Source organism: Pseudophryne corroboree, chromosome 3 (genome assembly GCF_028390025.1).
Source record: "Pseudophryne corroboree isolate aPseCor3 chromosome 3, aPseCor3.hap2, whole genome shotgun sequence".
Taxonomy (NCBI): Eukaryota; Metazoa; Chordata; class Amphibia; order Anura; family Myobatrachidae; genus Pseudophryne; species Pseudophryne corroboree.
The window spans coordinates 240,460,679-240,475,561 of NC_086446.1; the positions used below are offsets into that span (position 1 = coordinate 240,460,679).

Sequence of the window (14,883 nt, forward strand, 5' to 3'; positions counted from 1 at the left end):
CTGATGTCTATAGTTTATGTACTTTAAGTTGTTAATGGGTGCATTACATTAATACAGTATTTTCTCTATGGAGTCTTTAATGTAAAGTTTTTGTTTCTTTGAGTTTATTCAGTTTTTCTGTCATTTGGAAACAATGTAAAAAAGCTTCATTGTAATTTTCTTTTAAGGTCAAATCAATATTATTTTGATCCATTGACACGGGCCTATAGGCTGGCACTGCTAATTCCCCTTGTTGCATTATTTATTAATTTATTTATAGATTTATTTTTAAATAGACAATTCTTTGGTGATGTACATTGTTAGTGGTCTCTTGTACAATGAGAGCTTGAGTTCCATGGCTTATCTTTGGTCAAGACTCAAACTGGCAGTGATGCATCACCATCCTCTGTGCATCTTGTGGTACATTCCTCGACATCTAGATCCATGATTGAGACCACTGAGGTCACAGCAGGGTCACTGCCTCCAGAATGTATGAAACACTTTCTTTGATTCATCTTGTGACATCTGTGTGTTTCTGGGCTTCCGCAATCATACCTGTTGGACTAGGGTCAAGTCATTAAAATGTATTTGAAAACAGTTAATTGGTTAAATTGGTGACACCTTCATTAGGCCATGATCTGAAGAGGAGTAAGTCAGGAACTTCAAACTGGTCTTTACATGATATTGACATTATATTGGTCAGAAGCAGTGACATTTTTTTTATCACCTTTAAATATAATTTATTTTATCAAAATGTATTTTTGAATACAATGTTTCAAGTTTGTTTTTTTCCAAAAATGTTATTAAAATAATGGTACACGAGCCTGCGTAGCATCAGTTTAAAACCAATGGTACAGGTGTTGCTTGGTTCTCACCAATAGAAAGAGGTGATTCTGCTGTACTTTCCTAAATTGTTGTTACCTTTAGAGGTGATTCTGCTGTACTTTCCTAAGTTGTTGTTACCTTTAGAGGTGATTCTACTGTACTTTCCTAAGTTGTTGTTACCTTTAGAGGTGAATCTGCTGTACTTTCCTAAGTTGTTGTTACCTTTAGAGGTGCTTGTAGCCTCTCATACCGGTTGCCCTTTTACATCTGCAACCTCTAAAAATCATGTACCCTCCTGGGTCAGACACTAAGGAGAAAACAGAAACGTGTTTCTCACTAATGCCCAGTGCTGGATTAAACCGCGTGGAGGCCCCTAGTCAGATTGTCTCCTAATACATTTTTAATTTACCAACCACGAGTCTATGGTCGATGTGAAAACTGTAATGTGAATCTGATGTCTATGGTTTATGTACTTTAAGTTGTTAATGGGTACATTACATTAATACAGTATTTTCTCTATGGAGTCTTTAATGTAAAGTTTTTGTTTCTTTGAGTTTATTCAGTTTTTCTGTCATTTGGAAACAATGTAAAAAAGCTTCATTGTAATTTTCTTTTAAGGTCAAATCAATATTATTTTGATCCATTGACACGGGCCTATAGGCTGGCACTGCTAATTCCCCTTGTTGCATTATTTATTAATTTATTTATATATTTATTTTTAAATAGACAATTCTTTGGTGATGTACATTGTTAGTGGTCTCTTGTACAATGAGAGCTTGAGTTCCATGAAAAGGCTGGAAGGGGTTGGGTATGGGATTCCGGCGCTTGGGATGCTGGTGGTCAGAAGACCTACAGCGACATCCTGACGTGCAGAATGCTGACAACTGCTGGGTAAAGTATTCTAACTCTCTTCCCCTACCCTAATCCTTCCCCTGCAGCCTAGCCCTAACTGTGCCCCCTTAGTGCCTAACCCTAACCCTCCCTTTTTAGTGCCTAACATTCCCCCTCATGCAGCCTGAGCCTTACCTCCCCTGTACTGCCTAAACCTAACACTCCCTTTCCCCGCGGCCCTAACCAGCACCGGCATACTTACATCAGGGATGCCAACAGTTTGGGATTCAAGCATCGGCATTGTGACCGGTGTCGGAGTTCCGGTGCCGGTTTTCTGACCAGTGCCAGGATTCCGGCTTCGGTATTCAGACTACCAGCATACCGAAAACTGGTATCTCGAGCATTTCCCGCTGAAGCTGTTTTTGAGCTTTGCCTTTAAAATAGTACGTGAATCATTTTTTGCTACATTTGCTATGGAGAATATTGTGCTGCCATAAATCCATTAAGCTAAAAATTTTGAGGTAAATTTAGGCATTATGAGATTTATCAATTTGCTGCAACTCTCTTGGAAAGAACTTATCACAACATTTTATCACTGTACTATGTAGTGGATTGTGCACCATGTATTTAGCCAAATTAAAACAGTGCTCCCATACAGATGAGAGCATTATATACAGAATTCCTGAACTATGTTCTCTTCCAGGCCGGGTTCTAAGGAGAGCTAAACTCTGATGAGATGCTTTAAATCCACCACTCGTACCACTTGCACATTATTACAAGGGCCGGGGTAGATATATTCTGCTTGGCTCCTTTCTCAAAAGTTTTCATAAGAAGAAAACAATGTCTGCCGAGTCCAACCTGAAGCTCTGGATACCAATCAGATAGGCTTATTGCCAGTAAAATAAGCAATGCAGCGGCTAGTGATGACCACCTAGATTTTTCTAAATAAAATTACTGTGAATGCTTATTAAATGGTTTTCATTTCAATGAAAACTTAAAATCTCACAATAAGTATGTTACTACTAAAAACTGTCCATACAGAAGATCTACAGCAATAGTATTACACTAAATTCAAGTACGGTTACTCAATCATCAGTAAGTGTCCAGTACAAGATCAGTAAAATGTTTAAGATAACCAATCTCTTTTCTGGAAACAAAGCCTTCTAAGCCGCAATTAAATATGCACAAAGGGCCACATTGCCTGGTGTAGAAACAAATGTGGATCTCTGCCTGTATTCACAGTTGGCCTCTGGCGTGCGGGAGATCTAGAGTGCGCACTGGGTGTCACCACTTCCCAGCCCTCTGGGTGACACCTCTGCCCAGCCCTCGACGATATCAGATGGATTTCTGTGTACAGTACGTACAACTCTGCATAGCTCACTATTCTGCCATCATGTCCAAGACACTCCTTTACTCAACTCAGCCTAAATGCAAAACCCCTTTTACACCCATTCAGCAGCAGTTGCAAAAAACAAATAACAGCTTGTAGTGAATACAATCGTTGCACTTGGTGAACCTTGACATGTCATTTGTTATATGTATACAAGAAACATATATATATATATATATATATTTCTGTGTTTGCTCCTTAATGAATAAGTGTTTAATCATTAAAGAGCAAACACAGAAATATATATATATATATATATATATATGTTTCTTCTATACATATAACTATTTACATTTCAAGGTTCACCAAGTGCAGTGATTATATTCACTACTATTTTTGTTGTCTTGTATTGGGACCCTTGGAAGGCCCTATTTTCATTTGCAGCTGGTGATACTCTGATTTAATATTTATTACCTGATTACTAGCGAGAGGTGATGGTTAATTCCACTACTTTAATTTTTGATAAGTGCTTGTAGTGACCCTAGATTCAATAATAGATTGATTAATAGACTAATAATGAGTCAAATAATTAAATCATATTCATTCACATGTTTATTAATATCTATCTATCTATATATCTATCTAGTATCTATCTAGTATCTATCTAATAATACTACAGAAAATATACATGCCGAAAGCACACTGTAACTAAGGACCCAATTCAGTATGGCTCACATCTAAGATGTAATCACATACTGACTATCTTGAAGCTATTGTGCACGTGCAGTGCCCGATTTGCACGTCCGCAAGCCCAGCAATGCGTTTGCATCACATTGATGCGAACGCCACTGCCTCAGTGACAGGCAGAGGTGTGGGGTGGTCGGGGGCAGTGATGCAGTGTAGCGGGGCGGTGATGTGGTGTTGGGCAGGCATGGCGTCGGAAACGGGGGCAGGTTTGGGGCAGCCAACTAACATTGCATGCGGCAGCTGCAACCTGAAAATGGCTGCTCTGTACCTGGCTGTGGAGGCAGCCACAATTTAGCGATGTACTTGCCCTGTGCTAGGCCGCCCCCAGCATGCGATCGCAGCCAGTTGCAGTAAAATAGCAAAACTGCAATTGAAGTTGAGTAAGGTCCTAAGTATTTTAAAAGTCCTATCACCAGTCTAAACTAGGGAAAACTTTAGAGGCGTAAATCCAAGCTCTGCGATCACAGCCCAGAATTAGGAAAGGTATCCAGTTGGTATATATGATTGTGACTTACTGATTCATCTCCAAACAGTTAACGAGTGGTGGACATGCATAGAACTGTCTAGCAGTCACCCATAGGGGGTGAGTCAGACCTGATCGCTGGGCTGCTAACTTTGCTGTCCTGCGATCAGATAGTCGCCGCCCCCAGGGGGACTGTAAATTCGCCGTGCAAATGTGTACACCGAGCTGCAAAAATGCACTGTGTGCAGTCTCTGCGCAGCCCAGGACTTACTCCTACAGTGCGATGAGAACAGGGTGATCGGGGCCGGAGCTGACGTCACACACCCTCCCTGAAAACGCTTGGGGACGCCTGCGTTTTTCCAGACACTCCCTGAAAACGTATATATTGGTAGATGCTCAATTAGCTTAGTGATATCATTCAGGTGCTCGAAAGGGAGGGGTATTTCTAAGCAAGAAAAAAAGGCATTTGTTTCCCCCAGCACCCTGAATGATAACCGTAACCAGATATAAATTCCACATGATAATAGAATTCAGAGATCTTCGTTACACATATTTGCGCAAATGTGTGAATAAGCCCCAAAGCCGCATCAAGGCGTCTCTGTATATTTGGGGTCCCTAGAGCTATATCTAGGTGCAGGGTGTGGCACCCCAAAACACCAGCATAAGCCAGAAAGCCCAGCGTAGCATACCAGTGAAAAAACTATAGTATTAATAAATTAGTATTTAGGAAGCCGAAGCTATAGAGAAAGTGATAAAAAAATGAAATGCAATTAAAATAGAGAAATAGTGTTAAAAAATTAATAAGTGAAAAGTGTTAATAGAATGTAAAGGTATGCCACACTAAGGCCATCCAGCTCAGCCAGTCCAGAGGCACCACACCTCACACCTCCATTACCCTAATCTGGGTCTAAGATTAACCAGCAAGGAGCCACATGATAATGGCTCCTTACTACAATATGTCTAAGCTAAGAGCTACCTACCTTGGAGCAACCCCATAATGCTCCATGTGGCATGTCAGGGCCTGCACCTCCTCCTAATGCAGGAACCTCTCTGCCTCTCACAACAAACATATATATTGGTAGATGCTCAATTAGCTTAGTGATATCATTCAGGTGCTCAAAAGGGAGGGGTATTTCTAAGCAAGAAAAAAAGGCATTTGTTTCCCCCAGCACCCTGAATGATAACCGTAACCAGATAAAAATTCCACATAATAATAGAATTCAGAGATCTTCGTTACACATATTTGCGCAAATGTGTGAATAAGCCCCAAAGCCGCATCAAGGTGTCTCTGTATATTTGGGGTCCCTAGAGCTATATCTAGGTGCAGGGTGTGGCACCCCAAAACACCAGCATAAGCCAGAAAGCCCAGCGTATCATACCAGTGAAAAAACTATAGTGTTAATAAATTAGTATTTAGGAAGCAGAAGCTATAGAGAAAATGATACAAAAATGAAATGCAATTAAAATAGAGAAATAGTGTTAAAAAATTAATAAGTGAAAAGTGTTAATAGAATGTAAAGGTATGCCACACTAAGGCCATCCAGCTCAGCCAGTCCAGAGGCACCACACCTCACTCCCTGAAAACGGTCAGTTCCCACCCAGAGACGGCCTCTTCCTGTCAATCACCTTGCGAACACCTGTGCGATCGGATTTTTCGTACCATCCTGTTGCTGACTGGCAATGCCTGTTGTTGTTTTCTCATGCGCATGCGCATTGCGGCGCATATGCATGCGCAGTTAGGATCTGATCGCCAGCTGTGCGAAAATGCACAGCAGCGATCAGGTCTGAAACACCCCGATAGTCATTTAATATTCAGACAATGCAGATAATACAAAAATGGTAGTTCCCCCACAACTAGTATTTGAATGATGCAGAAAGATATGTGCAGATAATTCATAAACAGCAGTGGTCAGTATTGCTGTTGTCCTTACCAGCAACTTGATATTCAAACAGTGCAGAGAGATAAGAGGATATAACCAACAGGTTCAGACATGAAGCAAACTGGAGTGGGATCGTTGGGTCGACACTCATTAGGTCAACCATTATTGGTTGACAGGCACTGGGTCGACACCTGGAAAAGGTCGACATGGTCATCAGGTCAACATGGAAAAGGTTGACATGTGAAAAGGTCGACATGAGTTTTTAAAAAAAATTGTGTCATTTTCTTCGTACAGTAACCGGGAACCCCAATTAGTGCACCATGTTGGTCATTCCGAGTTGTTCGCTAGCTGTTTTCATTCGCAGCGCAGCGTTTAGTCAAAAAAGCGGCACTTCTGGGCATGCGTAAGCGGCGCAATGCGCACGCGCAACGTACTTTCACAACAGCCGATGTAGTTTCACACAAGGTCTAGCAACGCTTTTCAGTCGCACTGCTGGCCGCAGAGTGATTGACATGAAGTGGGCATTTCTGGGAGGTAACTGACCGTTTTCGGGGAGTGTGTGGAAAAATGCAGGCGTGTCAGATACAAACGCAGGCGTGCCGGGGGAAACGCAGGCATGGCTGTCCGAACGCAGGGCGTGTTCATGACGTCAACACAGGAACTAAATAGTCTGAAGTGATCGCAAGCTAGGAGTAGGTCTGGAGCTGCTGAAAAACTACACAATCTCTTTTTTTTGTAGTCGGACTGCGATCCTTTCGTTCGCACTTCTGCTAAGCTAAGATACACTCCCAAAGGGCAGCGGCTTAGCGTTTGCATGGCTGCTAAAAGCAGCTAGCGAGCGATCAACTCGGAATGAGGGCCCATGTCCCCTCGTGCTTCGGGCAAGGTTACTATTCCCAATTGTAGTCTACGTGAATCGTAAAGTATAAAAAAGTTCATGAAATGAAAAACATTGTGAAAAACTCATGTCGACCTTTTCATGTGTCGACCTTTGCCATGTCGACCTACTGGCCATGTTGATCTAATGCATGTAGACCAACAGTGGTCAACCTAATGACTGTTGACCTAAGGACCGTATCCCAAGCAAACTAGTTTATTGAAGTCTGATGCATTTTATCATGACACACATGATTTTGTCAAGAAAAAAGATTCATACGATACAAATTAAAAAGAAATACATTACATATCAACTCACTGATTAGCATTTGTATAACATTATAATAAGTATAATAAAGAAAACCTTTTTAAATAAGTTTTATTATGCATTAGATACGTATTATAAGAAACATTAACAAACAAGGGGGTAATTCAGACCTGATTGCTGCGTTTTCGCACAGCAGGCAATCAGGTACAAACTGCGCATGCGTATGCACCACAATGCGCAGGCGCATCGCACGGGCACAAAGCGGATCGCCGCTCAGCAATGGGTTTGTGCGACAGATCCGTTCGCACAGGTGATCGCAAGGAGATGGACAGGAAGAAGGCGTTTGTGGGTGTCAACTGAACGTTTTCAGGGTGTTTCTGGAAAAACGCAGGCGTGTCCATGGGTCTGCAGGGAGGGTTCCTGCAGCAGCTGAGTAAGTCCTGGGGTGCGCAGAGACTGCATTTGTACAGCTCTGCTACACATGGGTTCGCACACTTGCACAGCTAAAATACACTCCCCCTGTAGGCGTGACTATCTGATTGCAGCAGTGCAAAAATCGCTTGCTAGCGATCAGGTTAGGCTCTAAAATCAAGTGCATCAATGCTTGATGCTCCCCTTCCAGAAAAAATATAATAGGGATAACTGCTACTGGTAATGCAGATGAACCACACTAATAAATAAGAATTGAACCCAGTTTTCAGCAAACACAAGAGTCAATCAAACGTACAACCAATTGAGAATCAGTAGAAGAGTGTAATGTAACAAACTGGTTTGTGAGAGGTCTCCGACGAGCTGACCAAAGCTGTCAGGGCCTCAGGGGGATGAAAACGAGGAGGCCGGATGTAGTTCTTCCTCATGGACCTTAAGCGTCCCTGGAAGCACGTGAGGGCTTGAGTGACTACAGCTGGAGAGAATTATGGAAAAGTAGTCTGGATACCGAATAACTGTCACTTGGAAACACAGACTGCTAAAGACTGGTTACTGGATAGTTGTGACTGAGAACACGTACTGCAGAAGACTGGGTACTAGATAGCTGAGACTGGAAACACGGATTGCAAAAGACTGAGTATTGGATAACTGGTTTGAAAACATGAACAGCAGAAGACTGAGTACTGGATAACTGTGTCTTGAAAACACAAAGTGATGACTGGGTACTTGATAATTGTGGCTTGAAAACACAGAATGCAGAAGACTGAGTACTGGGTATCTGTAACTGGAACCGATGGAGCCACCAGCAGTGCCATACCACCGACGAAACCCACCCACTATGTGGGTGGTCTGTGAGGAGTGCCACTGACCCCATGCTCCAGACTGGAGTTCAGCAGGGAGCACAGCAAGGCACTGAAATAAGAGCAGCAGGAGCACAGAGATGAGATGTTTGCCTCTGAGAAGCAACTTAAAGCACTGGCAGCAGATGAGGAACAGGGATTGGCTGAGAAGCCAGGGTGAGCTTCCATTGGCTAACAGTGCTCATTTTCGTCTACAATATGGGGGCGCCCATTCCCCACCACCTCTCACCAGGAACGGAGACCAGCCGCCTACCACCACAACACCAACAGCACCCGAAAGGGTGGTCTCACGGACCCAACGCCGCAAGTAAATTCCCAGACCCTGACACTGGCAGACTGCAGCTCCTACTTACTGAGTCTGTTCACTGGCTCCTACTTTCGTAGTAACAAGGGTTGCCAAACTTCGATTCTTGTGCACCACCATCATGCTTTCACTTCCATGTGCAACTAATCAGTCCCATTCCTGTATGTCTGGACAGCTGAGTGTTATCAACCAATCTTGCCAGGCATATTAGATGAGGCCTATTTAAACTAGTGATGAGCGGGTTCGGTTCCTCGGAAACTAAACCCCCCCGAACTTCACCCATTTTACACGGGTCCGAGGCATACTCGGATTCTCCCGTATGGTTCGGTTAATCCGAGCGCGCCCGAACTTCATCATCCCGCTGTCGAATTCTCGCGAGATTCGGATTCTATATAAGCAGCCGCGCGTCGCCGTCATTTTCACTCGTGCATTGGAAATGTTAGGGAGAGGACGTGGCTGGCGTCCTCTCCGTTTATTAATAATATTTGTGCTGCTTATTGCTTAATTGTGGGGACTGGGGAGCAGCTGTATTATATAGGAGGAGTACAGTGCAGAGTTTTGCTGAACAGTGACCACCAGTATACGTTGTCTGCCTGAAAAACACTCCATATCTGTGCTCAGTGTGCTGCATATATCTGTGCTCACACTGCTTAATTGTGGGGACTGGGGAGCAGCTGTATTATATAGGAGGAGTACAGTGCAGAGTTTTGCTGACCAGTGACCACCAGTATACGTTGTCTGCCTGAAAAACACTCCATATCTGGGCTCAGTGTGCTGCATATATCTGTGCTCACATTGCTTAATTGTGGGGACTGGGGAGCAGCTGTATTATATAGGAGGAGTACAGTGCAGAGTTTTGCTGACCAGTGACCACCAGTATACGTTGTCTGCCTGAAAAACACTCCATATCTGGGCTCAGTGTGCTGCATATATCTGTGCTCACATTGCTTAATTGTGGGGACTGGGGAGCAGCTGTATTATATAGGAGGAGTACAGTGCAGAGTTTTGCTGACCAGTGACCACCAGTATACGTTGTCTGCCTGAAAAACACTCCATATCTGGGCTCAGTGTGCTGCATATATCTGTGCTCACATTGCTTAATTGTGGGGACTGGGGAGCAGCTGTATTATATAGGAGGAGTACAGTGCAGAGATTTGCTGACCAGTGACCACCAGTATACGTTGCCTGCCTGAAAAACACTCCATATCTGTGCTCAGTGTGCTGCATATATCTGTGCTCACACTGCTTAATTGTGGGGACTGGGGAGCAGCTGTATTATATAGGAGGAGTACAGTGCAGAGTTTTGCTGACCAGTGACCACCAGTATACGTTGTCTGCCTGAAAAACACTCCATATCTGTGCTCAGTGTGCTGCATATATCTGTGCTCACACTGCTTTATTGTGGGCACTGGGGACCACCAGTATATTATATAGGAGGAGTACAGTGCAGAGTTTTGCTGACAGTGACCACCAGTATATATAGCAGTACGGTACGGAAGGCCACTGCTCTACCTACCTCTGTGTCGTCAAGTAACCTATCCATCCATACCTGTGGTGCATTTCAGTTGTGCGCAGTATGCTATTGATACTGGCATATAATTCCACACATTAAAAAATGGAGAACAAAAATGTGGAGGTAAAGGGAAATATGGAGGTAATAGGGAAAGATCAAGATCCACTTCCACCTCGTGCTGAAGCTGCTGCCACTAGTCATGGCCGAGACGATGAAATGCCATCAACGTCGTCTGCCAAGTCCGATGCCCAATGTCATAGTAGAGAGCATGTAAAATCCAAAAAACAAAAGTTTAGTAAAATGACCCAAAAATCAAAATTTAAAGCGTCTGTTGAGAAGCGTAAACTTGCCAATATGCCATTTACGACACGGAGTGGCAAGGAACGGCTGAGGCCCTGGCCTATGTTCATGGCTAGTGGTTCAGATTCACATGAGGATGGAAGCACTCATCCTCTCGCTAGAAAAATGAAAAGATTTAAGCTGGCAAAAGCACAGCAAAGAACTGTGCGTTCTTCTAAATCACAAATCCCCAAGGAGAGTCCAATTGTGTCGGTTGCGATGCCTGACCTTCCCAACACTGGACGGGAAGAGCTTGCGCCTTCCACCATTTGCACGCCCCCTGCAAGTGCTGGAAGGAGCACCCGCAGTCCTGTTCCTGATAGTCAAATTGAAGATGTCACTGTTGAAGTACACCAGGATGAGGATATGGGTGTTGCTGGCGCTGGGGAGGAAATTGACAAGGAGGATTCTGATGGTGAGGTGGTTTGTTTAAGTCAGGCACCCGGGGAGACACCTGTTGTCCGTGGGACGAATATGGCCATTGACATGCCTGGTAAAAATTGTTATGCACACCAGTGCCTGCAGGAAAGTACTGGTGTCAGGACTGTTATGCACTCCAGTGCCTGCAGGAATGTACTGGTGTTTGAACTGTTATGCAAAACAAATGGACTTACAGACAGACTGGGGAATATGACATAACGTACACAGAAGGTGATAGGGTAACAAAATACACACAAAGTGAACAGAGAAGCCCAGAGGCTAAGGAACTGGGTATCTCCCTTGTATTAGAACTGCTCAGATGAGAAAAGCAAGATGTTGTGTTTTAATACGTAGAGAACCCGAAATGCTGTTGCTAAGGGCAACAGCAAAACCCTAAAGGGTTACCAACGGGTGTGGCAGTAAACTCCTTGGTCAGAGATGGAATGATAGACACAAGGAGAGTCTCCACAATCCTAATTCTCACTTGCAGTGCACAGGTTCAGCTTACTGCCACTAAACTGACCCCTGACACCTAGCAAAGTGAGACAGGATTAGACAGGCAAGTCTTAGAATACAGCCGCAAACTTGCTAAGTTCACAGAGTAGTAACAGAACCCCAGCAAGCTAAACGACTGACTCCAGTCTTACTGCTAGGTCTGGATTGGCAGAGTGTAATACCAAATCCCCAGGCCTATTTGCAGTAAGCAACAAACAAATACAAAGCTACACAGTACTGGCTAACTTTCAGAAACTGACTAACCAACAAAGATTCAGCAGCATCTGCTTACCCTGAGAAGAGGCCTTATAAAGCAGGTGCTGTCCACGCCCCACTCAGACCTCACAGACTGTGAGCACAAAAACCAGCACCGGATCCCCTGCCATGCACAGAGCCTATAACCACTGCACAGCAAAAGACCCGAACCGGAGTATCAGCTGCGCTCAGGTCACTCCGCTAGCACTTGTCTCCCGGTTGCCATGACGACGTGGCAGCACAGGGCCCGAGACCCTAACAGTACCCCCCCTCTGACGAGGGGTCAAAGAACCCCTACCACCGGGTTTATCGGGGAACTGCGAGAAGAAAGAGCGTATCAGTCTGGGGGCATGAAGATCACAACTGCGCACCCACGACCGCTCCTCCGGGCCATACCCCTTCCAGTGCACCAAAAATGACAGCCGACCCCGAACCACCTTGGAGTCAAGAATCCTTTCAACAACAAACTCCCTCTGGCCACGTATCAGAAGAGGGGAAGGTCTTCCACTGGAAGAAGGATTACTAATCGCCCGTTTTAAAAGGGAACAATGAAATGTTTTATTGATACCCAAAGAACGGGGCAGATCTAACTGAAATGCCACCGGATTGATAACCCTGGTGATCTTATAAGGGCCGATGAACCGGGGGCCTAACTTATGAGATGGCTGTCTCAACTTCAAATTCTTGGTAGACAACCAGACGAAGTCTCCTAATTTGAAGCTGCAGGGTCTTTTCCGCTTATCAAAAACCCTTTTGGTCACTAATGACACAGACACAAGGGCTTTCTTCACTTTCCGCCAAATACCTCTAAGGACCGAAACCACAGAGGAACCACCAGGCGTGGAGTCCAGGGGGTCAAAAGAATTGGCCTTAGGATGATGCCCATACACACAAAGGAAGGGAGAGATCCCTGTAGCAGAGTGAGCCGCGTTGTTATAGGCAAACTCCGCCATGGACAGATGAGCAACCCAGTCAGTCTGACACTTGGAGACATAACACCTGAGGAACTGCTTCAAGGACTGGTTCACCCTTTCAGTCTGCCCATTAGACTGCGGATGGTAGCCCGACGACAAGCTGACAGAAATCTTGAGATCGGAACAAAATGCCCTCCAGAATTTGGCCACAAACTGGGATCCGCGGTCAGAGACCACATCAAGTGGCAACCCGTGGAGACGCACAACATGCAGCATAAATAATTCAGACAGGCGTCTGGCCGATGGCAGCCCAACCAGTGGAACGAAGTGCGCCATCTTCGAAAACCTGTCAACGACAACCCAGATGGCTGTCATCCCCGAGGATTTGGGCAAGTCCACCACAAAATCCATTGAAATGTGGGTCCATGGCTTAGATGGGATAGAGAGTGGATGTAATGGGCCAACAGGAACCCCTCTAGGAGTCTTATTTCGGGCACAGATGTCACATGCCCGAACCCACTGATCCACATCCTTAGCCACCGAGGGCCACCACACCGCCCTAGATAGCAACTCCCGAGTTCTGGCAATACCCGGGTGACCTGCCGACTTCTTGGCATGGAATTCCAGGAACACTCGCTGTCTTAACCTAGGAGGCACAAACAAAAGACCTACCGGAAGGTCTGGAGGAGCCTGTTCCTGTGCTCTAAGGACTAATGATAAGAGGTCCTGGGTAATGCCCACTTTAATACATGATGGGGAAACAATGGGCAACGGCTCCTCGGTGGTCTCCTGGATTGGAGCAAAACTCCGCGAGAGCGCATCAGCCTTGATGTTTTTTGACCCAGGGCGATATGTTATCAAAAAATTAAAGCGAGCAAAAAACAAAGCCCATCGTGCCTGCCTGGCATTGAGACGCTTCGCTGACTCTAAATATGCCAGATTCTTATGGTCAGTGAGAATTGAGACCACAAACTTAGCCCCCTCAAGCCAGTGTCTCCACTCCTCGAGTGCATCCTTAATAGCCAACAATTCCCGGTAACCCACGTCATAATTCATCTCGGCAGGCGAAAATTTACGGGAAAAGTAAGCACAGGGATGAAGGCGATTATCAGACACTCCCATCTGAGAAAGCACTGCCCCAATACCCATCTCAGAGGCATCCACCTCCACCAAAAAAGGACGCTCTGGATCTGGGTGTCGCAGCACCTTGGCCGAAACAAATGCCCTTTTGAGACGGGCAAAAGCCGCTTTAGCCTCACAAGACCAGTGAGCAACATCCGCCCCTTTCTTAGTGAGTGCCACCAAGGGCGCCACTATAGACGAAAATCCAGCGATAAATCGTCTATAAAAATTCTCAAAGCCCAGGAAACGCTGAAGCGCCTTCAAACTAGTGGGCTGCACCCAATCCAGGACTGCCTGTACCTTGGAACCCTCCATTTGGAAACCTTCTGGGGAGATAATATATCCTAGAAATGCGATTTGCTGAACTTCAAATTCGCACTTCTCCAGCTTCGCCCCAAGCCGGTGGTCTCTGAGTTTCTGGAGGACTAAGCGTACATGCTTCCGATGTTCCTCCAGGGAATGGGAGAAGATTAGGATGTCATCTAAGTATACAACTAAGAATCTATCCAAATATTCCCTGAGCACATCATTCATGAAATCCTGGAAGACTGCCGGGGCATTACAGAGCCCAAAAGGCATCACCAAATATTCATAATGCCCTGAGTGGGTATTAAAGGCAGTCTTCCATTCATCCCCCTCTCTTATTCGGATTAGATTGTATGCACCGCGTAGGTCAATCTTAGAAAAAATGGTGGCAGTACGAAGCTGGTCAAACAAGACCGAAATGAGAGGCAGTGGGTATGAGTTTTTAATCGTGATACGGTTCAATTCCCTGAAGTCGATGCAGGGACGCAACGAACCGTCCTTTTTACCCACGAAGAAGAACCCCGACCCAACTGGAGACTGTGAAGGTCTGATAAATCCCTTAGCCAAGTTCTCCTGAATGTACTCTGCCATAGTGTTAGGGTCTCCTGCCCTGTGCTGCCACGTCGTCATGGCAACCGGGAGACAAGTGCTAGTGGAGTAACCTGAGCGCAGCTGATACTCCGGTTCGGGTCTTTTGCTGTGCAGTGGTTATAGGCTCTGTGCACGG

General features: G+C 45.1%; 1 long non-coding RNA gene across 1 annotated transcript in view; it reads right to left on the bottom strand.

Annotated features, from left to right (window-relative positions):
• The window catches only part of LOC135057650 (uncharacterized), a 107,107-nt gene continuing 92,224 nt past the window's right edge, over positions 1-14,883 (bottom strand). Inside the window, exon 3 of the long non-coding RNA XR_010244264.1 lies at positions 1-534. This is a non-coding gene — a long non-coding RNA (uncharacterized LOC135057650). The remainder of the gene's footprint in view (positions 535-14,883) is intronic.